The sequence below is a fragment of the Peromyscus leucopus genome, unplaced genomic scaffold (genome assembly GCF_004664715.2).
Source record: "Peromyscus leucopus breed LL Stock unplaced genomic scaffold, UCI_PerLeu_2.1 scaffold_876, whole genome shotgun sequence".
Classification (NCBI taxonomy): Eukaryota; Metazoa; Chordata; class Mammalia; order Rodentia; family Cricetidae; genus Peromyscus; species Peromyscus leucopus.
The window spans coordinates 66,600-91,882 of record NW_023505812.1 but is presented as its reverse complement, the minus strand read 5'-3'; the positions used below and the strand labels follow the sequence as shown (position 1 = coordinate 91,882).

General features: G+C 49.6%; 2 pseudogenes; both read right to left on the bottom strand.

Annotated features, from left to right (window-relative positions):
- Window positions 1–5,176: 5,176 nt before the first annotated feature.
- LOC114680876 lies at window positions 5,177–9,906 on the bottom strand (annotated as a pseudogene).
- A 5,997-nt stretch (window positions 9,907–15,903) lies between these two features.
- Window positions 15,904–25,283, bottom strand: part of LOC114680836 — a 37,791-nt pseudogene continuing 28,411 nt past the window's right edge.

Genomic DNA, 25,283 nt, shown 5'->3' with positions numbered 1-25,283 from the left:
TTCCGCCCTATAGTGCCAGTAGGCCGGGCCCTAGGGGTCCCCGATCTACAGTCTGAGAAAGTCCTTTCCTGTCTCCCGCACGCATTCTGCATGAACTGTCCAGCCGCCACAGGCAGCTCTTCAAAATGCAAGCCGTGTCTCTCCTCTGCTTAAAAAAAAAAAAAATCTACCCGGATCGCTTTGACAGCCAGTCTGCTTGCAGCCCTGATGGTCCTGGGAGCAGTGACTAGACTCCTGTTATCCCAATGCCAGAGCTCACTCCCTCGACCTTCCTAGTAGCTGTGTCCCATTCTTGGGAGAAAAGTGCGTCCCGGCCCGCCCCCTCGAGGACTGTGGTTCCTCAGGGAAGCCTTACCTGAGTTCTATCACTTACTGGCAGAGTCTCCCATTCCCTCCCTGTCTGTGAACTCAGAATTCTAAGATGGCCCCGACTCACATTCCACCCCCAGAACTTACAACAAAGGCAGCTGAGTAAAGCAATGATATGATGAGTAAAAAGCACGTCTCTTCAGGGTTAAAGCCGGGGAGGCAGCAGAGGGGCTCTGGTTAGGCATTTCCAAAACAGAAAGCATGGTTCAGGGTTCCCAAGCCCTCATGCTCCAGGTGATATTGTTTCCAGAGGGTGGACAAGCCAGGGCAGCGGGAGCCAGCAGGATGGCTCATCTGGACGGTGCTGCCCAGCCTGATGGCCTGACTTTGATCCCCAGGACCCACATAGTAGAAGGAGAGGAGGAACTTCTGCAAGCTGACTTCTGACATACAATACAACAAGCATTGTAGCACTAGGCACACACACAATGAACAAGTAAAAACTAGATAAATGTAATAATAATTTTAAAAAAGAGGGTAGGTGAGATGATTCAGGGGGTAAAGATGCCTGTCACCAAGCCTGATGATCTGCGTTCTGATCCCAGGACCCACACAGTGGACAGAAAGACCAACTCCTTCAAGATGTCCTCTGACATCTCGTATGTGCATATCCCCCTACACACACACACACACACACACACACACACACACACACATACACACACACTGTGCATGAAATAAATTAATTAAATGTGATTTTAAAAGAGAGAGGGAGTCGGACAGTGGTGGCACACTTTGATCCCAGCGCTCAGGAGGGAGACAGACAGATCTCGGAGTTCCAGGCCAGCCTGGTCTACAGAGTGAGTTCCAGGATAGCCAGGGCTACACAGAGAAACCCCGTCTTGAAAATAAACAAAATGGGGGGGGGGGGCGCGGCGGCGCAGTGAGATGGCTCAGTGGGTAAAGGTGCTCCGTGCCAAAATTGCAGCCTGAGTTCAATCCCCAAGACCCACAGAGTGGAAAGATTAAAAAAAAAAAAAAAGGGGGGCTGGAGAGATGGCTCAAGCGTTGAGAGCACCGACTGCTCTTCCAGAGGTCCTGAGTTCAATTCCCAGCAACCACATGGTGGCTCACAACCACCTGTAATGAGATCTGGTGCCCTCTTCTGGCCTGCAAGGGCACATGCAGACAGAACACTGTGTACTTAATAAATAAAAATAAATCTTAAAAAGAAAAAACCTCTTGAAAAAAAAAAAAAAAGTAAAATAGAAAAGAACACCAAGTCAATAGAAGTGCACACCTGTAAACCCAGCACTTAGGAAGCTGCGGCAGGAGGATCACACATTCTAGCAAGACTGCCTACAAGAAGAAAAAGAAGGAGGAGGAGGAAGAAGAGGAAGAAGAGGAGGAGGGTGTTGGAGAAGGAGGAGGAGGAGGAAAGGGGAAAGGGAGGCTAGAGAGAGGCTGGGAGTTAGGAGGCGTGTAAGAGCACCTGTCCCCCCTGCAGAGAACCTAAAGCCCCAGCACCCATATAGGCTCACGACCTTCTGTAACTCTAGGTCCCTGGCATCCGATATCCTCTTCTGGGCTCCGCGGGCACCAGGTATGCATGTGTACAGGCAAACACTCATACACACTAAAAAAAATAATAGGCTGCCAGGCAGGGGTGGCGCATCATCTTTAATCCAGCACTAGGGAGGCAGAGGCAGGGGGATCTCTGTGAGTTCAAGGCCAGCCTGATCTACAGAGTGAGTTCCAGGATAGCCAGGCAGGACTACACACAGAGAGAAACCCTGTCTCAAAAAAACAAAAACAAAAATTAACAACAATAGTAATAATGATAATAATAATAATAATAGTTGGGCTTGATGACTCATTTCTTTAATCCCAGCACTTAGGAGGCAGTGACAGGTGGATCTCTGTGAGTTTGAGGCCAGCCAGGGTACATGGTGAGATCCTGTCTCAAAATAAATAAATAAAAATTAAAAACAACGGCAACACAATAGACAGTTAGACTCGCAGTGTACGCCTTTAGTCCTAGTCCTGGTGAACCAAGTTAGCCTGGTCTGCTCAAGCAAATTCTAGGCTGTACAGCGAGACTCTGTCTCAAAATAAATAATAATCAGTTAATTAATTAACTGTAAAAGACTAGGCAATAGAAATAACATTATGATTATTATGACCAGTCTGGAGCTGGGCCGCCGCACACTTGTTTCCCAATTGTTTTATTTTTCTAAGACTGCATTTGCTCTGCAGCCTAAGCTAGTTTCACTCTCACTCCATAAGCTCAAGCGGCCTCGAACCTGTGTCATTTTCCACGGCCTCCGCTGGACTGAGTTTACAAGCTTTCACCACCTACCATGGCCAGCTTTCACCCCCCACTTGTAACCTCATCATTTGGAGGCTGGTTCTACAGGCCTGTAGACACTCAGCAGAATTTTGGCCAAGTCAGATATGGTAGCGCATGCCTGTAACCCCAGGCAAGAAGATCTCCAGTTCAACACAGGCTTCGGCTACTAAGAACAAAACAATGACAATTTAGAGCAGAAGATTATTATAAGAGCTGGAGGCCTCAAATCCCAGACGGTGGCCATTTATTCCACATGCAGTGTATGTGTGTATGCGTGTGTGCATGCACATGTGTCATTGTGTACATGCAGAGGTCAGAGGACACGTTGTGAGAGTCAGATCCCACTTCTATCATGTGAGCCTCAAGGATTGAAGTCATCAGGTTTCAGGCTTAGTGGCAAGCACCTTTACCTGCTGGGCCATCTTGCCTCCTCCCAGATATCTGCTCGGGGAGCTGGGTCCCTTCTTGTGCTGAGTCTAGCATCCCAGGCTTCCTAACAGAGCCCAGAGCTATTTCCTGGGGATCTGAGACAGGCTGAGAAGAGAGAATTTAAGCTGACTTGGATTCGGTCATGACGGAGAGAGGGGTCATGGGAGCCGCCCTGGGGAGGGTGGGCACACTCACCTGTTTTCCTGTGAAGGTCCGTTCTTCGTTAGGTGATTAGACACTGGCAAGGAAGCAGGTCACTCTTTGTTGTGTTTATTTGTTTGTTTGTTTATTTTATTTTATTTTTTTTTCCCAGACAGGGTTTCTCTGTGTAGCTTTGCACCTTTCCTGGAACTCGCTTTGGAGACCAGGCTGGCCTCGAACTCACAGAGATCTGCCTGCCTCTGCCTCCGAGTGCTGGGATTAAAGGTGTGCGCCACCACCACCCAGCTTTGTTTATTTATTTTTGAGAAAATGAGCTGAAACTTTTATTCATTCATTTCTTGCATTTGAGGTACTCTTCGATGACATCCTTGGCCTTAGATTCTTTGCCATAGTCCTTACCCACTACCCAACTGCAGCAACCACTTCACCAGGCTTCCCCTCTCCTCAGTTTCCAGGCCTACCCATTCCCCTAATTTCTTGCTGTCATCAACCTTAATTAGGTTGATTTGGCGCTCAGCACAAAGTGCCTCCACCGACTTGACGTCATAGGCTCATCACAGCTGGATGCAAGCACACAGAGACCAGAGACAGGCTTAGCGCTTGTCTAAGGCTTTGCCAGCTTCGTGGATGCCAAGTGATAGGCACTGTGGATGAGGGCGGTCTTTAGCACTTCTTGAACTCAGCAATATTCCCACCTCAGCTCTTCAAGTGTTGAGATTGCAGGGGTGCACAATTGTGTCCAGCAAGCCACCCTTTCTTTTTAAAAGTTGAAAAGTTGATTTATTTTGTATGTTTGTGGTTGTGTGCACATTCAACTGAACTCAGGCTATCAGGTTTGGTAGCAGGTACCCTCACCTGCGGAGCATGGGTTTTTTTGTTTTTTTTTTTTTAGACAGGGTTTCTCTGTGTAGCCTTGCTGCCCAGGATCTTACTATGTAGACCAGGCTGGCTCGCACTCACAGAGATCCGCCTGGCTCTGCCTCCCGAGTGCTGGGATTAAAGGCGTGCGCCACCACCGCCCGCCAAACCATCTTTCTTAAGCTGGTTAGGTCATCTTTGAAAGAGTTTGATACAACTTTCTATACTTTCGTGATTTAGCAGTTAAAACACAGCTATTGTGACAAAGGCACTGTGTTTTAAAAAAATAACGCATGTATTTCTTGCTGGGCGGTGGTGGCACACGCCTTTAATCCCAGCACTGAGGAGCAGAGGCACGCAGGTCAGCCTGGTCTTCAGAGCGAGTTCCATGACAGCCAAAGCTTCACAGAGAAACCCTGTCTTGAAAAAAGTTTTTATTGGATTTTTTATGTGTAGGAGTATTTTGATTGCATGTATGCATGTATGTATGTGCACTATGTGCAGGCCTGTTGCTCAGGGATGCCAGAAGAGGGTGTCAGATCCCCTGGACATGGAGTTACAGATGGCTGTGAAACTCCATATGAGTGCCGAGAATTGAACTCATATTCTCTACAAGAGCAACAAATGCTCTTCACCACTAAGCCACCTTCCCAGCTCCGGAGGGAAATTTCATTTTAGCTAATTAACATGTAAATTGAAGTATCCTTGTGGGTTAGAATAAATTGGATGCAGCTGGTGATGGTGGCGCACGCCTTTAATCCCAGCACTCGGGAGGCAGAGCCAGGCGGATCTCTGTGAATTTGAGGCCAGCCTGGGCTACAGAGTGAGTTCCAGGAGAGTCAGGGCTACACAGAGAAACCTGTCTCGAAAAAACAAAAAAGAATATATTGCTCGCAACATTGGGGAAGACCTAAGCTGCAGACTGGAGGTAGAGAACAAGACAGAAAGGTTAGAATTTGTGGTTTATATAGCCACTGGGGCAGGGGCGCTTTGGAAAGAGAGGTAAGACAGTCTCATCTTCTAACTCCACAAGGGAGAAGCATTCTTGGCTACCAGAGTCAAAACAGCCATGCTATGTGTGGGGCAGGGCACCCACAGGTGCTTTTGTGTGCAACAGCGGGGTCATGTGCTGTGGGTGAGCTGGGAGTCCATCCTGTGTGCACACACTGCACGGACTCTCAGGTCCACAAGGACGGAAGGTGTGTGCTCCTGCACATTATGTACCTGTTGGCTGGCGAGCAAGGGCCACTAGTCCAGTAGGTCTTGCAAGAAGGCCCACATGTACTGATGCATCTCCTGAGGATGAGTCTGTGGAATCCAGTGCCCACTGCCTGGCAGATGTGGCTTTCCAGCCGACCCGGCACAAAATGACTCCCAATGGCTCCTACAAGCCCTGCTGTAAGGTGTGTCTTTCTCCCCCACAGCAGCAGCGTGGGTGTGGACAGTTCTTGGGGCTCCAGCGGGAAGTTCCTACGGCCAAGACAGACAGTTAGAAGAATGGCTACCTTCATTTTGGGGAGGGGGGGCTGGCACGCTCCTGAGCTTCTCTCCTAGGTGTAGCCTTACTGAAGAGGTTTCGATAGTAGTTTGATGGGCCCCGTGAGGCCTCCAGGTTGCGAGAAGTGATACAGGAAAGCTTCAAGTTCACAAGGGGTCAGACGTGGGATGCCCGTCTTGTGGTGGGTGAGCACGGCTTTCAGGATCTGGGTGTTACACAGTAGAGCGCTGGTTTCAGTGGCCAGCGCTGCCCAGCCCCAGTCTGCTATTCCCCTCTTCCTGGACCTCAGCCCTCACTGCACCTGGAAGTCCGACAAAGACAAGAGCGTCTCTGGCAGCCAGGGAAGCTGGAACAGGAACATGTAGTTTGATCGGAATAACTGGCCGATGTGGCGGGTTGAGTATTCTAGGAAGAGGGTAAAGGATGTGAAGAGTCCGGGCTTGAGATGGCCCTGTGCTCCTATATCCCTGCACACCCAGCTCAGGCACGCGGGCCTCTAGAACACCGCTACTGCTGGCCTGTCTGTGAAGACACCGACCGCACGCACTGTGGCTGAGCACTGCCTGCCAAGTTGTCTTTAGAGCTGCAGAACAGGCGAAGCTAGAGAGATGGCTCAGTGTTTACAAGTGCTCGCTGCTTTCCCGCGGGCCCGAAGTTTGCTTCTAGTACTCATATTGGGTGGCATACAGTGGCCTGTAACTCTAGCTCCATGGGATCTAATGCCCTCTTTTGGCCTCCATGGCAGTCATGTATACACACACACACACACACACACACACACACACACACACACGAGAGAGAGAGAGAGAGAGAGAGAGAGAGAGAGAAACATATAACAAAAATAACTCTTTAAAAAAAAAAAAAAGAATGGCTGGGTGATGGTGGTGCCCACCTTTAATCCCAGCACTCAGGAGGCAGAGCCAGGTGTATCTTTGTGAGTTCAAGTCCAGCCTGGTCTACAGAGCAAGATCCAGGACAGCCAGGGCTACACAGAGAAATCCTGTCTCTAAAAAACAAACAAACAGGAGAATGGGGGTGCCTTCCTCTGTAGCTCCTGGGTGCCCCCAGAGATACCCGCAGGCTTCCTCTGCTTAGGCCTGGACATAGTTCCCTGCTTCACCCAATAAACATTTATTGAGCACCTACTGTGTACCAGGGTCCTGCAGAAAGGAGTAGGAGAAGACAGATACCAAACAGTAAAGATGCAGTGCTATTCAGGTAAGACTCGGGGTGTAGTTCGGTGCAGAGTATGTGATTAGCAATCTTGATTCTATTATCTCCCCCTCTACCCCCACACTAACTAGCCAATAAATGGAGGTCAATGACAAAAGACATGAGGTGACCAGAGAGGGCATCTGATTCTATTGTGGTGCGGTTGGCGAGTTGTCTGTGTCTTCCACTGTCAAAAGAAAGACATCAGTGCCGGGGGTAGAGGCGCACGCCTTTGATCCTAGCATTCAGGAGGCAGAGGCAGATGTAGCGCCAGGAGTCCAAGGCCAGCCTGGGAGATGTAGCAAGCTCCAGGCCCAGAAAGAAAGAAAGAGACAACATTGTTTCCTTTGCCTCAGTTTCCCTTAGCTGGAACATAAAGCTAACCGCCCTTTCGTAAAACCCAAGAGCCTTGTAAAGTGATGCTATGCAAGTTTACCATAGGCAACTGGCAGGCCGAGGTTGACCATCCTCTTGAAAAAAATTTTTTTTTTTTTGTTTTTTGAGACTGGGTATTTTTGTATAGTCTTGAAACTAGCTCTTTTAGACCTGGCCTCTAACTCAGAGATCTTTGTGCCTCTGCCTCACGAGTGCTGGAATTAAAAGCATGTGAGACCACGCCTTGATGAAATTTTTCAGTGTTATTATGGTACTACACGTGGGGAATTCCACAGCTGACCTCTGATGGTTCAATGTACACTCGTGTGTGTGTGTGTGTGTGTGTGTGTGTGTGTGTGTGTGTGTGTGTTATGGTGTGTCATGTTTTGTTACAAATAGGATCTTGTTGTATAGCCCAGGCTGGCCTCTAACTCATGATCCTCCTGACTCAGTTTCCAAGTACTGATTTTTCTTTTAGACTTATTTTTGTTCTGTTTTGGATCAGTTTTTTTTCTTTTTTTGAGACAGGATCTCACTGTGCAGCTCTGGCTGTCCTGGAACTAACTATGTAGAGCAGGTTATCCTCAATTCACAGAAATCTGTCTCTGCCTCCTGAGTTTTGGCATTAAGGTGCACACCGCTATGACTGGCTTCTTTTTAGAGTTATTATTTTTATTTATGTGTATGGGTATTTTGTCTACATGTATGTATGTGTACCGTGTATGTGCCTGGTATTCACAGAGGCAGATGAGGACATTAGATCCCTTGGAGCTGGAGTTCCACCACGTGGGCACTAGGAATCAAGAGTTTTTTGACTAGCAAGTGTTCACACACTGAAGCCGTCCATCGCTCCGCCCCGCCCGCCCCAAGTGCTGAGATTAATAGGGGTATGCTAGTAAAGCCAATCACAAAGTTTCTTCATACACAAAATTACTACAATTATTGTATTAATTACTTTCAGTTCTACGTGTACAAAGTGTATAAGAAGATTAATTAATTAATTAATTTCATACTTAGATTTAGGCTCTAGCCTAAATCTAACCGGAACCTCCCCCCCCCACTCCTCTCTCTCTCAATGTTGGAGATTACACCCAGGCCTCTAATATACTAAACAAATGTTCAACCACTCGGCTGTACCCCAGCCCTAGTCCAAAGCATTTTGTTATACCCGGGTTATTCCTGAGTACACTCTCACTGATTTCTGTCCCTGACACAGTGACAGGTCACAGACGTACACCCTGGCATTTAGGCACATCCAGCACTCCCACCCACCTTGGAACACCGACATAGGAGGTCCGCTGACCAGACCATCGCCGCTCCACTAGGGACGGGAAGTAGATGGAGAAATTCCAGGCAAGGACAGCCCCCAGTCATGGCTCACAAGGATGGACTTGAGTACCTGGGGGGAAGAGGGGGCAGACGTGATGGTGTAAGATGTAGTAGGGGTGAGGTAGAAGTGTGGGAGTGGGTCCAAAAGGAGCAACGATAAGATGAGTGTACAGGATGGGAGAGGCTCTCCTGCGTTGGTTACTGACTCATACCAGGCTAAGAATGACGTCCTTGATATCAGCCAACAGCAGGTCAACGGTGTAACAGTCCACATCCTTTGGAGCATCTGAGGGGCCATAACCACGCAGGTCCACAGCGACCACATGGAAAACGGCTCTGGAACTCCCGCAGCTGGTAGCGCCAGGAGAACTGCCCGGTGAGGGAGTTGGGAGTTGAGTCAGCCATCTGAAGGATGTACCTCCTATACCCAGCAACTACCTTAGGGCACCCGCCTTTCTGCTCTGGACTTCTTAGAAAGGAATGGGGGAATCCAGGCAGAGAGGCCCAAGGCACCTCACCTTCAATAATCCCCTCGTCCAGTCTCTTCAGAGGGATAACCTGTCCTCTGGGGCGGTATCTCTGCCTCTTTGCCACCTTCTGGGTTTTTTTTTTTTTTTTTTTTTTTTTTTTATGTTCTGTACCCCAGGACTACTCAACCCTGTTAGTTCCCATTTTCTCATGGTCAGAGCTCTCCTTTTCCCAGTCCAGTGAGCACCAGGACCCAGGGACCCAGACTTACCAGTTCTCTGGGAAGCCATGCAGAAATAGCATGAGGGGCCCGTTGCCGCGACCAGCAGAGACATAGTGCAGACGTAGGCCGAACTCTGAGGGAAAGCCCAATCTAAGTAAGAGCTGAGGCAGGTAAGGGAACTTCCTTCCTAGATGGGCCGCAGATCCATTTGGACTCCATTTCAACCCCCTTTCTTCATTCTCCGTCCACCCACCCGTGAAACCTGCCTCCAAGGGGCACTCACCCTAAGGGTCAGAAAGCAGTGCTCGCCCAGTGTGGGTCTCTCAGGCAGTCTGGCGCTGACAACCGCTGGCGGCCGCAGCAGCCCCGGCGGGGGCGGCACAGCACGGTGGTGAGCGCGATGCAGCTGTAGACAACGGCGGCCACCAAGGCAGCCAGATACACCAGGCTCATCACCAAGGCGCGCAGCAGCTTCAGCGAGAGGCGTGAGGGCGCCAGCAGCGCCGTCACCACAAACTCCTCCGGCATATCCTCGCGCTCTGGACCACCACGGAGCCGGGGTCGGAGGACTGAACCGGCGGTGCCGGCTCCGGGAGCCCACCGCCTTTGTTTTGGGATCCCACTGTGCTGCGGCGCTGCGGAACCCTCTGAGGACACAGGTGAACGGCTCGGGCAGAGACTGCCACCGCGCATGACTCACTCCAAAGTGGCAGGTAAACGACCTGGGCTGGGTGAGACACTTAAAGATGAGGGGGGTGGAGCCCGAGAGGATCTGGTTTCTGTGGTTGGGGAGGAACTTTAGGGGAAAGAGGGACTGCAGGCAGCGCCTAGGTCATCTTGGATGGAGTTTAAGACAGGGACAGGGATTAAAATGATTCCTGTAGCAAGCAGGCGCGGTGTTCAGGACCTAGAGATGGCTCGGCAGCTAAGGGGCACTTGGCGCCACGCTGGCCTCCTAAGTTTGATCCCAGGGAACCACAGTGGTAGGAGAGAACTGACTCTCACAAGTTGTCCTCTGACCACACTCGCGCTGCAGCACGTGCAACCCTCGGGGCTTTTTACTCTCAGCAGAAGCAGGCAGATCTCTGAGTACAAGGCCAGCTGATTTATCTAGCAAGTTCTAGACCATTCAGGGCTACATACAAAAAATAAACAGCAACTGGCAAGGCTCTAAGGAAGGCGAGTTGAAGCCTGGATTACTCTTACGAGAGGGAAGCGCTCTGTGAGATCGGTGGAGCTTTGAGCGAAGGGCCTGGCACACGCAGGGTGGGTGGACCCAATTTAGCCCAGATGCTGTGCAAGGGTGAGGGGCGCGCTTTATGAAGGTGGAAGGGGAATTAGGGGGAACTCGTATTTAGATGAGAAAGACAAAGGCTGGGTTTGTTGGCTTGGGTAAAGGCTAGACGCAGACTGGAGTTTGTTCTGAAGCTGTAGAGAGGCCGGAAACTGACACGAAGAGTGGAGCAAACCCGGAAAGCGAAGGCCACACTGCGCTATATAGACAGCTGGATTAGTAGGCAGATGTAGGCAGGAGTCTCACTGTGTACTTCCTAAGCTAGAGTGCGTGACATTCCCCTTGACCTCGACCTTCTCCTGGTCCTGATGGGACCCATCACCGCTTTTAACTGGTTCCAACCCCGCTGGTTCCTCTCCTCTCGTTGGTTTAGAAAGTCTGTCCATCACCCCTACACGACTGTGAATGGACAGCAGTGGCCATGGATTTCTAAACGACGGGTGGGGCCAAGGTGCTAAGTAGGTCGCATTGAGGTCCAGGCTCTGTAGGTGGCAGCTAACCCTAGGCAAATCCTGCCTCCAGGAGAACAGGCCCGACTTGGAAGCTGGAGCTAGCCTGGGCAGACTGGGTCACTGCGGCTCTGGTTGAAAGAGGAAACAGGGCAGCGCCCGGTATGATGGGGCATTACGTCACGAGTCGTGTCTCAGCCAAAGCTAGCTCCTTTGCAACCTTTCCCAAGATCCTTTACTATTTTAGGGACATCCATTATTTAACCCTTGTAGCAGCCCTGGTACATGTAGGTAGCATCATCATAGCCTCACATTACAGATCCTGAACCTGAAATTCCGGGATGAGGTCATTTTGCCTCAAGTTCTATCATCTGCCTTAGCAGCAATCCAGGACAACATGGGGGCAGCAGCCTGTGTTCACCCAACACTGAGGCCACTGGCAAGCTTTCAGATTCCTTCTGGCAGTTATCTCGAGAAACATGAGGTATTTAGAGGGAAGCACTTCTGTAGCTGCTTCTATCATTGCGGTAGTATGGACTGAGCCTAGAGCTTTGCACATGCAGGGTAAGCACGTCAGCAGGGCGCTTCACTCTTAGCCTTAAAAAAAAAAAATTGATTACTGAGTATTACTCAGCTGCTAAAATGTTTTTGCAAGCATGAAATTTGTAGGCAAATGAATGGAACTAGGGAAAAAAAATCATCCTGAGGTAACCTAGCCCTAGAAAGATAAATATGGTATGAATTCACTTAAATGTGGGAATCAGCCACTGAATAAATGATAACCAACCTACAGTGGATAGACCCAGAGAGGTTAGGTATAGAGGAAGGAACATGGATCTCCCTGGGAGGGATTTTAGAATAGATTTTATGTGGGGACATGTGGGGATTGGAACAGGAGGATCAGGTAGGGAGGAGAAATAGGGTTGAGAGAGGAAATAGGGGAGAGACAGCTGGAATAGAGAGGCATTTGAAAGATGGTATGGAAACCCAGTGCAGTGGAAACATCTTAAAATATGTGAGGGTGATCCTAATGAGGTCTTCTAATAATAGGGGAGACAGAGTCCCAACTGACCATCTCTTGTCACCAAACAAAGCTTCCAGTACCAGGACTGGTTTCCAAGCTGTTGGCCAATGGGGTCCCATGGGAATCCCCAAACAAACCCAGGCTGTTGCTAAACAATGGGTTGCTCTCTGCAAACTGGCTCACTACCCACACAACTCACTGAACATGGAGAAGTGGAGCTGGTGCCCACATGGAGCCTTCACCCTATGTTCTGGTGTCTTTGGTTCGGAAATGTACTCTGCAGGCTACCAACAGAGAAAGGTAAACACCAACCTAGATACAAAACTTTTGACCTACAATTTGTCCTGTCTGCAAGATATGCTAGGGCAAATGGTGGCACAGAACTTGTGGTCTGGTTTGACTTAAGGCACCCCATGAGACTGAACCCACACCCAACACTGCTTGGGTAACAAAGAACCAGAGGCTAGATAGCCTAGAGACCTAGGGTAAAAGCAAAATACTATTGGTCAAAAAAGAAAGAAAAAAAGTATCAATGGATTGACTCTAATTGATCTTCTGTTCTACTCATAGATCAGAAGATTTGTCTTAATTTGTCATCATCAGAGATGCTTCCTCCTGCAGCTCATGGGAGCAGATACAGAGACCCACAGCCAGAGAGAGTCCTTGGAACACTTAGCACTAAATGGGAGGTCTCCATCAAATCCCTCCCCTCGGAGCTCTGAGAACCCCAAGGAAGAGGAGGTGGAAGGAGTATAAGAGTCAGAGAGAATGGAAGGCACCAGGAGAACAATGCCCTCTGAATCAACTGAGTAAGGCTCATATGAATTCGGAGACGGAAGCAGCAACCACAGACCAGTCCTCTGGGTATATAGCTTTCAGCTCAGTATTTTATTGGGACTTTTGATTGTGTGAACAAGTGGACTTTTTTTGTTTGTTTTTTGAGCCTGAGTAGCCTTGGCTGTCCCAGGACTTCCTTTGTAGACCCGGTTGGCCTTGAACTAATAGATTCACCTGACGTTGCCTCTCAAGTGCTGGATTAAAGGCATGTGCCACCACCGCCCAGCTGGGTCTCCAATTCTTGTGCTCCGCTCCTGGGCTCTTTTCCTTCTGTTGATTTGCTTTGTCCACACTCAATCTTTTAGAAGCCTGTTCTTCTCTAATGAGACAGAAATGAAGTGGATCCAGAGAGGGCAGGTAGGATGAAACTGGGAGTAATAGAGGGAGGGAAAACTATATATTAAAAAAATATTTTCAATAAAGGGGGGGAACAATTACTTATTTATTTGGTTTTTGTTTTTCATGCTGACTCTTGCAGCCATGTAGCTTAGGTTGGCCTGCGAACTGGCCTCCCCTTCCGGCTTGATGGGATTACAGATATAGCCATCTGTACCCAAATTTTTGAGACAAGATCTTATAAACTGCTTAGGATCCTCTTGTGTTTCAGCCTTCTGAGAACCCTGATGCCTGACTGAGTGGCTAGCTCTGAGACAGGGCTGTGGTACACTACAGCTGGTTTCAAACCTCTATGTAGCGAATGACCAGAAACTGATCCATCTGCTTCGCTCCGAGTTATAATTACAGGGATACATCACCACGTCTGGTTTGTGTGATGCTGCTGCAATTAACCCAGAACCTCTTGCACGCTAGGCAAGCATGCCTACCAGCTGGCCTTTCTAAGTGGCTAGTTAAACATTACCATCTTGGAGTATTGCCTCTCAAGTTACCACTTATTGCACATGGCTCCCTCACTTCTCTGCACTCTACTCATCTCTTGCCCCACTTGCCACTGTATATGCCTTTTTTATTATCAAACAGGATACTAAACAGTGTATTTATTCTGCACAAGGACGATAATTAAACCCTTGGCGAATGGCCACTGTTCAACCTCAGTAAAAAATCCACTTGAGTAGAATGACACTGTCTTTATTGTTCTGACTTTACCATCTCTTTCCTTGTACTGAGATTAACCTGTACTGTTTTGGGGATGGGAAGGGGCGCTGGCCACCTACTCACATTTTTTCCTGCCTCCACCCCTCCTGAGTGTTGAGATTGTAAGTGTGAACCACCACCACACCAGGCTAACTTTGGTTTCTTTAATATTCCATAAAATTAATAATCTAACATGGTGTCCCCAGGATTTCTACCGAGCCTCCAACGTGGCTCTTTGGCCAATAGGCATCTAAGAACTTCCCTTTATTGAACTCCACTATACAATTTTGTCTCTACACCCAACTAACCTCCATTTCCCAACTCTATACTCAGAAAGACATCAGTAATCACAGGAGGGTAACTTTATATTCAGTACAAATGTTTATTTTTGCAATGAGAACTGCAAAAAAAAAAAAAAACCCTTTAGTATATAAGTGAAAAGTCTACGAATTCCCTTCTACAAATGTCTAAAGTATTTTAATACAAGTCTCAGATTCACTGACATAATTATTGGCCAAGCGACCCGTGCATACAGTACAGTGGGGGCTTGTACACACCTCTTATTCTTGTATAGGACTAAGATGTCTAGTACTGTGGGGAAGGACTTGAAAATGGTCAGAAATTAAATAGATCCCAGTTCTAATTACAACCCAGTTAGAGGAACACCGATCAGAAGGTGTGGAGGCCATTTAAAACTTGAGCAAGGTGGTACAGATGAAATCATTTCCCCAGCTCAAAAGCGGGGCCCAGCATGGGGAAATAATCTGAACAAGAGTGGTAGAAAAAACCTCAGAGGACCAAAATGCCATCATTTCCACATAGTAGTATATGAAATGCCTGGAGGGGGACAGGACCTTAAGAACAGGGAGGTGAACACTGGCTGGGTACCCTAACTGTGAGGTTTGGCCTTTCTGGTTGAGGGGTAGGAGATACAGGTTAACAGTGCTAGAAAATATTTCAGTCTTGTTTCTGCATACATATAATTATTTATCTTACATCTTAGGGACGACTGTTCTTGGGCGCCACCCATGCCTTGTAGCTGTGGCATGTGTGAACAGGTGGACAGGAAAGCCATCTGGGGGCTTTTCTCAGCAGAAATGTGTTCATATGTGGGAATACAAAGACCCTATTTGGAGGGAATGTACACTTACCTAAGAGTATCTGGTTAACCCTGAGCTTAAATCAAATTAGGAGTTAGGTAGAGGCAAGCATGGTGGGAAGAGTGGCCCAGAGCCTTGTGTGAAGAGACCAGGATGGAGGAGGGCCATTGTTAAGAGTGTGGTCTGGATATTGGCCAAGGTTTCACTGAGGCCCATTACCACCCAGTCCAGGTATTTACAGAGTTTCTGGCTCCCTGTTACAGCTTCAACTTGGGGGGAACTCTGAGCCCAAGGAGCTCCTGCCCAGGAAAGTCAGAACCCACCAGTGGAGAGGGGCTCAGTGGCCACTGTTGGTAAATCTTATGCAAAGGTACCTAGGGACCTGGGCCTACCCTAAGCAAACTAGAAAACCTAGTTGGTTCACAAAGAAATGTCAGGGAGACACCAGCATTAAAAAAGAGAGATGTGTTTATTCCATGATCAGTACAGACCAAATGCATATTCACCATATGAAAGTCAAGCCAGTCAGTGACTCCAGAGTTTGGCCAACACTGAGGCACCAGCACTGTGGTGTAGAGTGGGTTCTCATGGCACATGTAACCTCACCAGGGGCTCCAATTTAAAAAAAAAAAAAAAAAAAAAAAAAAAAAAAAGGGAAGGAAGTTGCAGCCCACTGGTCTAAACCAGGTGCTGGATGGGGAGCTTCTGCCTTAGTCTGCAGCCCCCAGTGCCTGGGGCCCACCTCATCCCAGGCTCTCCCTTTCTTGGTAAAAACAAACAGATTTGACATTAAAAACACAGAAGCCAACAAATACGAGGAGAGGGAAAAAATTGCAGCTTTCTGGTTTTATAATTAAAAATAAGACTAATAAAGTTTGAAACTGAATACAAGCAGGATTTTTTTTTGTGTGTTTTGTGTGGGGGTTTTTTGTGGATTTTTTTTAACACCAGTTTGGTGGAGTCACCAACAAACTTCAAACAAAGATATGCCAACTATATTCACTATACAGTACAGCCACGGTCACACACTACCCACAGCGCGGTGGGAGCCGCCACTCAATGAGGAGACAATCACACCATTTCGGAGATAAGCAGTGCCACTGTGTCTGAAGGAGAAGAGAGTTAAAAATAAAATAGAATTCAACAAAAAATATATATATATATAGGAAAAAAAACAAAACAAAATCAAAACACAGGTGGGAAGGAACTGACTTTGGTTGGTGGCCTTACTCCCCAGTGAGGCCTGTTCATACATATGAACAGTTACCTCCATCCGAACTGCCATGGACATACGCACCCTGCCATGGCACTATTCCCTTTTGCACAAGCGAACACTTATAGAGAGCGGCTCTCAATTAAAGGCTTGTGGGGGGAGGGGAGAGGGTCTGTTCAAGGCAAAGTCAGTGCCAGCAAGGGGTGGGCCAGTGCCTTGCCATTCCAGTCCACACAGGCTTGCCCTGGTCTCCTGGGAGTGGGCAGCGATGGCTGGGGTGTGAAGGACTCCCAATGGGTAGGACGTCACAAACGTCATGTTCTCAGGGACAGAAAACCAGTCAGTCACGGTGGCGGCAGCAACAATGTCCTGTGTATACTGTGTAGACATTTGGCGCAGAGAAGGGCCTCTGCCCCGCACGCGGGGACGCAGGCCTTGGGTCCAGCCGGCACTTGACTCACATTGAGGCGCGCTCTGAACTGACATCCTCTGAGGGGGTGGCATGTGGTAGGACGTCTGTCCGACTGGCTGTAAGGCAGATGGGCTCTGTGATCCTCAGCTGCCCGTCAGGCCTGCCCCGGGCATAGCATGCAGGAGAGCCAGGCCCAGAGACACCCCTGGCCACTGCTACTGCCTCCACTGCCGCCCCTAACACTATGGAGAGTCAGTATTTTTGCCAGAAAAAGGCAGAAGTCACCTAGGTGCTCTCAAAAAAGATTTTCTTCAAATATTGACAAAAGATCACTCTGGAAATTCATGTCAATCGTAGCTGCCATCTGGAGGGAGAAGGAAGCAGAAGGAGTTTGGAGTGCACTGATCCACCTGTTTCCCACACTGTCTGGGCACAGCTCCCAGGTGCTGCTCCTTCATACCCCCCCCTGGACCCTTATGTTAAACCCAGGTGTGAGTGAACGCACCAGACCAGCTTGGTATAGTGCAAGAGGCCTGGGCTACTGCCCATCCTTCCCTCCGTCTAGGACCTCTATCCCAGGATCTTCAAGGGACTCCTGCCCCAAGTCCCCACCAGGTACCCCTACTCACTGCCTCCCTGCGCCTCCGCTCCTGCTCTCGTTTCCGGGCCAATTCCCTCTGCTGGTCCAGCATAGACTGGGGCTGAGAGCTCTGGGCTTGGGGGGCGTGGCAGCGGCCACAGCAGCTGCCTGCTGCTGCTGTTGCTGCTGCTGCTGCTGCTGCTCCTGCCTCTGCTGCTGCTGCTGCTGCTGCTCCTGGCGCCGTCGTGCCTCCTCATGGGCTCGACGTGCCTGTTCCAGCGCATCCTCATCCTCTCGACTCCTGGGCAGAGCGGGGCCCCAGGTCAGCCTGGAGCCCAGTATGGCCCTGGGAGCCCCAGTGCCCTGCATGGACCCCAGCCCACCTCATACGCTCCTGCCTCAGCCGCTCCTTCTCCTTCTCTGCATGCTCAGCCTGGGCCTTCAGGGCTTTTTCCCGCTCTTCCTTCTCCCGAGCGGCTCGACGGAAATGCTCGAAGCTATCACTTGAGGACTTGGCTGTGGAGGATGGGGTGGTCGGGTGCTTCTGTACCAGACTGGCCCAGGAGCCCATGTTCTTGATTTTCAGGTCCTATAGGGGCAGAAATCAGGTGCCAGGTAAGGACCTGCTACACAGGATATGGCAGGGAGCTTATGCCCACCAAAACCATCTCAATGGATGAATGCCTCAGAGTCCTTGGTCACCTACTGTCCTTACCTTTTTGGGTGCCACTGGCGTTTTTGGCTCCTGTTTCTGTTTGTCTTTGTCAGGGGCCCCGATGGGGGTGCATTCTGCTCGGGGGGCCGGATCACAGGCCTCCCTACATCTACAGGTTTCATCTCAGGCCTAGAATTGACAACAGATATGTGAGTCTGGGCCACCTGAAAGGTGTGGCTCATGGTCATCACCAGCATGGGCCTGGGGCCCGAGTCCCAGATGCAGGCAGGGAGGACACTCACGCTGGGCAGGTGGACTGGGGCCTTGATGCTCTCTGGGTGCTTAGGGGCTCTTGGGTCGCAGTGAGGTGCTTGAAAGGCTCGTCGCTGCGGATGATTGGTGAGTGGGATCTCTTCTCCTCCTTTTTTACTACCACCAGGGGCTGGCTTGGGGCAACTGAGGGTGGACGCAAGCTCCTTGGGACACAGCATAGGTACGGCAGCCGGTGAGGCAGGTGGGCATTCCTGGCCTCGCGGCCAGGACAGGACCTGGGGCTGTGGCTCAGCCCTGCCTTTACTGCTTCTTAGAGGCTGGACATTTTTGGGTGCTGAGGTGGAGACTGATGAGTCAGGCTCTGGAACTGTGGCATCTGAGGGAATGTATCTAAGGGAGGGGGCTTCACGAAGGTGACCTAGGAAATAAGATAAGAACTGGTATATAGGCATAGGCCACTTAGCCCTGAGCCACTTGGCCTTGAGGAAACAGTAATCAAAGAAAGGTCAGGCTATTCATAGACTACCTTAGAGCCCAAACAAGCCTGGAGACTCACACAGTATCTATTATACCTGAAGGAATGACTGCCCCTATCCTGAGGGACTGAGGACCCTCTAGCCCCAAAATGGTGGACCCTATTTAGTCATGCCTGCTGAGATGATCCAAAAAGCTTTTCTAGTCCTGAGGTGCTAAGTCCCAAGTTTTTGATTCTTCTGCACTTAGTATTACCCAGGAAGCTTTGTTAACACACATTTCCAGCACATTAGATCTCATGTAAGGGTCTGCATTCCAGAGCATTTTAAAAGCCCCCCCCCCCCAAAGGCTCTATAAAGTTAACCTGGGTTATACAAGGGAGATCAATTAAAATTCTGAAGACTCAACCTGATATAAACTTTGCCCCCTGTAGTCTGGCTGGCTAGACAGAAGAGTAGCTCCCGCCCTGGGGGTGAAGGTTCTCTGCCCCAAATGTTTCCTAGCTAAGTCTGTTCATCCTACAGAATGTAGAGAATGGAAGAAACTTGGGAATGACCAAGTACAAACCTGAGCCACGAAACAGGGTCCAGAGCATGAGTCTACTACTGCATCTACCTAAGCACCTGGCACAGGTTAGAGGAGTGCCAGGAAGCTCTATGCTAGCAAAGGAAATACAGAACACTTAGTTCTAAACACTCAGCTGTACCAACTGAGCTCTCTACTTTAGAAATGGGACCTTGCCACCTGTTATATATTAGCTCTAAGCTAGCAGAGCAGACTGGATCTCCCAGGTTTTACCTCTAAGTCATTGTATACTACAGCAGGAACCCGTAGTCCATTGTATAACATCCCCCCACCCTCCAGTCTAAGGTGTCTATTTTGGTAGACCTAAACAGACCATAAATTACGTTGTGCAGACTCTTTGGCACCATTGTTGGGCTAGTACACCAAATCCAATAGGGTGAGTTTGACACTTTTTTTTGACTTGTCTCCATTCCAGCTTGTCAGAACTCCTTAAAAAGCTAGCAACCCTGGCTTCCACTGGTTCACAGGTACGAGTCTGTGACTGCCTGTCAATCTGTGGCAGTATCACCAAGAACAACTGGTAAGGGTGCTGGCATGGACAACAAAAGACTCTTTAGCCTATGGTTTTTTGGTGGCTTTACAGAGGCTTACAGAGTTCAGGGATGGTGCTGGGAAATTGGCGGGTATCCCAACTGAGTGTCTAACGAGTGTTTTTTTGTTTTTGTTTTTTTTTTTTACGGTTTTGTTTTGTTTTTTTGTTTTTCAAGACAGGGTTTTCTCTGTGTAGCTTTTGGCACCTTTCCTGGAACTCACTCTGTAGTCCAGCCTGGTCAAACTCGCAGAGATCCGCCTGCCTCTGCCTCCTGAGTGCTGGGATTCAAAGGTGTGTGCCCCGCCGTCCTGGTGACAACCTTAGTTTTTAGCCCAGAGCTGTCAGCTTAGGTTCCAACCATATGGTTCCATATGCGCCTTAGGTTATGGGAGCTTTGGGTTCGGGCTCGAAGAGGACTCGAAGAAAAGTAGAGGTCTTTAGGGGCTGCTGGCCGCAGCTGCCAGAGCTGGCTCTGCTGCCACCTGTTTACCACCTTCCTTGCACAGGCTGATAACAGCACAGCTGCATGGGTGGCCATGTCCAACTCTAGTTTTCCCAGAGAACCAACAGCCTGCTCTCAGTTTGCAGGGCATGCAACAATTCACTTGTCACCTGGCGGCTTGTGTTGAGTCTACTTTGCTACTCAATTCTTTTAGTAGTTCCCCTAAGGCAGACTGCATTGGAATGTACAGTGCTAAGCCCAGCATGCAACTCCCCTCTAGCCCTCAATGTTACTGTAAAGATGCTACTGGAAGCTGTGACTGGAACATTTTCTAGCCAGAGATTGCCAGAGCATTTTGGTTAAAAACATTTGAAAGTCAAGTATGGAAGAATGGGAAGCCTAGCAGTGGTAACACACGCCTTTAAATCCCAGCACTCAGGAGCAGAGCAGGTGGATCTCTGTGAGTTCCAGGCCAGCCTGGTCTACAGAGCAAGTTCCAGGGCAGCCAGGGCTCCAGAGAAACCCTGTCTCAAAACACACAAACAAACAACAAAGGTGAAAGAGTATGCCTAAACAACACTGTTGGGAATGGGAAGTCTGCACTAGGCTGGAGACAGGCAGGGTTTCTGAGTGGATTCTGCTTCTGAGTCCCAGTCATATTCACTAACACGGTCCATGCAATGCCACCTGGTCTTTAGGGCTCAGTACAGAGCCTGATTCTCAACTTGTTCACCAAATTAGCTCCTGTTTACCACAGTCAACACCAAAAAACCTACTCTAACCCTGAATGTGTAGATCCTGGCTTCCACCTAGCAGGATTAAGGTCGAGGAGGTCTTAGTCTGGGCTATCTCTACTTGTGAGCATGACAGTCTGATAAAGACAAAGCAGGGGCAGCGATACTCCTAACTACACAATGCTGACAGGGTTTGCCTCTGAACTCACTGAAGCCTGACACATAACTAATACTGCATTGTCAGACAGAGTAAGTCACCAGGCCAGCTCCAGACTCCCTTGAGTACAAGAACTGGAACCACTTACCAGCTGAGTAGGGGTCCGACTTGTGGTGTCGGGGGGAAGGGTGATGCTGGATGACTTGCTGGGGCTTGGCAGGCTGTGGTGGGGTGGCTGCTGGCCTGGGGTGGTGAGTAGGCTGCTGGCCTGGAGGTGGAGGGGCTGCTGAATATGAGCAGGAAAGGGCATGGATGGCAAGTGAACTGGCCGTGGTGGGGGCTGGTGTTGTTGTTGGGGTGGTGGTTGGGGCTGAGGAGGTGGGGGTGGTGGAGGTTGCTGCTGGAGCTGCTGCTGCTGAACAGAAGGGTGGGGTGGAGGTGGCAAAGGGGGGGGGTTGAGACTGCACCTTCACGGAAGGGAGTAGTGGTGTGGGGGGCTGCACCTTCTGCAGCTGCTGTAGGTATAACTGCATCTGCATGGAGGTGAGGGGTGGGGCAGGTGGCTCTTCATCCTCCAGCAGCACTTGTGGGGGCTGAGCCATGGGTGGTTGTGGGAGTAGCGGGGGCTGGGTCAGGGCAGGGGACACAGCTGGGGGTCGGGAAGGTTTTGGAGGCAGAGCAGCAGCACGGTTGCTAGGCCGAGATGGTTGCTGGGGCAGCGCATTGTGCAAAGCTGGAATGACAAAAATATGGAGGTGAGACCTTAGTTACCTACTAAGATTCTGTTTTCTCTGCTCTGTCCTGACCTTGTTTACTACACTGCAGTGATCTCTTTCTGCTCCTCCCGCACTCTCCATAAGCTCCACGAGTAGCACAATAAAGACCGCATCCAGCAAAACCTACTGGAGTAAGTTCCTTATAGTCATCCTGCACTATAGTCTGTGTCCCTGACCCTTCCTCTCGTTTCCTACACAGACCTTCAGGCCTCACTGTAGGTCTTTGACAACTACTCACAGACTTACCAGCCTGCCGATTTGTTGAACAAATCTCTCCACCCTCATTTATGTTGTCCAAGTTCCATGGGATTAACTATGAATATGTCTCCTCCATACCCTAAACCAAGAGCTGCAGACAAGTCAATCTTTCCTGATGACATAATGCCTGGCCCCCAAAGAGTTAAAACTACAATCTTCTGACATGCCAGTCACGTCCCAGACAAGTAACGAACTTAATTACTAAGCTAATAAGGTGCCTAGAGTACCTGGTCATGATGTGGTAGACAGAACCAAGGTGCCAAAGGGAGAGAGAGCCATGGCTCACCTGGAGGAGAAACCACAGCGTGCTGGTTGAGATGGGTGGAGTGCTGTGCTCAGGCGGCTGGGCAGATGAGGTGGCAGCTCCGGCTGCGGCAGGTGCAAGATGGGCTGGGTGAAGTGGCCAATAGGGTCAAATACACTGCCTGGTAGCTGTGGTTCCAGGACGGGTACCTGGGCAGTGATGAAGGGTGGGGGCGAGGACTTGATCGCTGGGGCAGTCTGCTGTGGCATGGAGGGCGGCGGTGGGGGGGGGGGCGGGCTGCTGCTGCTGCTGCTGCTGCTGTTGCTGCTGCTGCTGCTGCGGAGGCGGGGGTGGAGGAGGCTGCTGGGGAGGCGGGGGTGGCTGCTGGGGCACAGGAGCTGGGGCTGTCTGCATCTGTGGATGGTGATGGTGATGATGCTGCAGGCACACAGAAAGACACACAGGCTAAAGTCAGACCGGAAACCAGCCAGGGTCAGATCCACAGCATCCTCTCAGCTGAGGAGCCGGCTACCACCTAAGAAGGAGACAACCCTGAAGTACATACCTTTTTTGGTCCCTCCAGGGTGTCCCTTCTTTTTTGACTTGGGAGCCATCTCTGCAGAGAAAAGACAAGGTAGTGAGACTCTGAGGAAGTGATCATGGATTGGCCTTGAATGCAGAAGAGGACAAGAACAGGGTATTCAGGACAAGGTTGAATTACACTGAAAAAGCAACTGAATTGGGCCATCAACAGGGAAGAAAAAGACGTGTGGAATGTCATCTATCCATCTGCCTGTAGCTGTCCCAAGGAACTGTGCCGGAAAAATGTCTCATTAAGTTTCAGACCACAGGCACCAGGAATAGTCAAGGCCCTGGCTATGTCAGAATCTGAGCTATGGAGACCTTACCTTATACTTCCCCATTTCATGAGTCACACCTTGGGCAACAGTGTCAGGCACACTCTGGATTATAACCTGCTATGTTCTGGGTAACTCAGGATGTTTGCAATGACCCCATGTATTGAACAGTTGAGAACACTCCAAAAACTGAGGACAACCATTCAAGGCCACACAGCTGAAACAATTTAGAGACTCTTGAAGAATGGTTTACTGAAGTCCCTGCCTTAGAGTAGGTCGGGTTGGGACTGAAAAAGATCAGTGACATTGGCACAGGGCATGACCTGACCAGAACCACAGGTGCACAAGGAAAGTGCTGTACAATGAGAACCAGAAAGGGTCACTTTTTTTTGGGAATAAGGAAGCAGGATAGCCTCCCCAGAATGACCAAGAATAAACAGAATAGGTGCTCACTGCCAAAAAGATGGCTTTGACCTCCTTTCTCTTCCTTGGGTGAGACGAATATCAGTGATGTCTCTTCTCTGGAACAGTCAATGTGCTACATAATGAAAGCAGCATGTGCCTTGGCTCCTCAAGAAGCCGAAGCCTGGTACTCCAGGTGCACAGATGTGCCTGCCTGTCTCTGTGAGGCAGATTAAAAACCTAGGTGCAAACCTGTCTCCACCTTAGACTTTATAATAAGGAACTTTTACCAGATGAATACTCCAGGAGAGGGACAACGCCTTGGCCAGTGCTCCTGGGCTGACAAACAATACAATTGTCAATTACCAGGTTGGAGGCTGGGCCCATAGTACAGAGACTTTCAGAGTCCTGTCACTGAGAGTCATTTGTGTCTTTGCTATGGTTCCCCAAGCCCTTGTCAGAACACCAGTTCTTGGTGCTAGTGTCAAGGCCACCTCTCTCTGCTCATAGCTCAAGACTATACACAGCCCCTGTGTGCAGTGTGCTACCAGCAGGAGTAAGACGGGACCTTGTGCCCTGCAAGAGTTTGCCACTCCATGCAGGACTGACAAGACACAGACCCCAGCAGCCACAAACATGTCCTCACACAAATGGCAAATGGCAAGCAAGTGAGGACACCTAATACATGGAGACCAAGGCTGAGCCCCAAATTTGGATGCTAGGAAGCAGGGCCCACAACTCCTTGGGTCAGCAAAAGAAACTTGGTAAGAAAACCCTTACAGAGAACACATTCAAAAGGGGGTTGCTGGGAAGATTTGTGGAATCAGGGGCATTTGGCTGTTTTGCATGTAGAAGCGAACCAGCTGGACACCTCACACCAGAAGGATTTGTATGGCAGGGGGACAACACAAGGGCTAGACAGCCAACAATTCAGTAGTGGAGAGAGAGAGGCTGGGGCGGCCAGTGGACAGGCTCCTCTGTTAGCACTTCCAGGGTAAGAAGGTGGAGTGTGCAGGGGGAGGAGAGACAGGGACTTGAGGAAGGCTGCTCAAAACAAATACTGATTATACTCTTGAGGGATTTCAGCATAAAGATGGGAGATAAGCTGAACCATTGTGTCAAGTATGACCTGGGAAAGCCTTGGGGGCGCTACCCAGATGCAGAACTGAATGTGAGATGTCTAGGGAGGAGAGGGGATGCCTGTTGTCTAGTAACACTGAACAAAGCAGTGTTTTCCCACTTATATAAGGGACAATGGCTCCAACCCCTTTCCACCTGCCTCAAGTTATGAGTAGAGATCCACAAGACCAGGCTTAGGTTCTAGGAAGTATCTCAGCTGCACTGGAAAGGTCACAGGAGGGTTCTGGAGCTCATCTTCAGAGTGGAAGTGGAAGCACAAGGCAGCCCTGGGCCTAGGCGAGACTAGTGGAAATGAACATGTGTTGTGAGGCAGCCCTGTGCAGGTCCTGTGGCCCAAGCCTCGTGTTGGGTTACCAGTAAGAAGACAAGACGGTAAATGCACAGCTTAATGACACACCAGCCCCAGACACCCCACACAAAACTCTCTAGAAAGGGTTACATGGAGATGGCCTCAAATACTGTGTGATCTTTATTCCATAACAATCTTAAACTCCAACACAAATTTCATCTTTACACAGGATGGTATAGTACAAAGTAAAA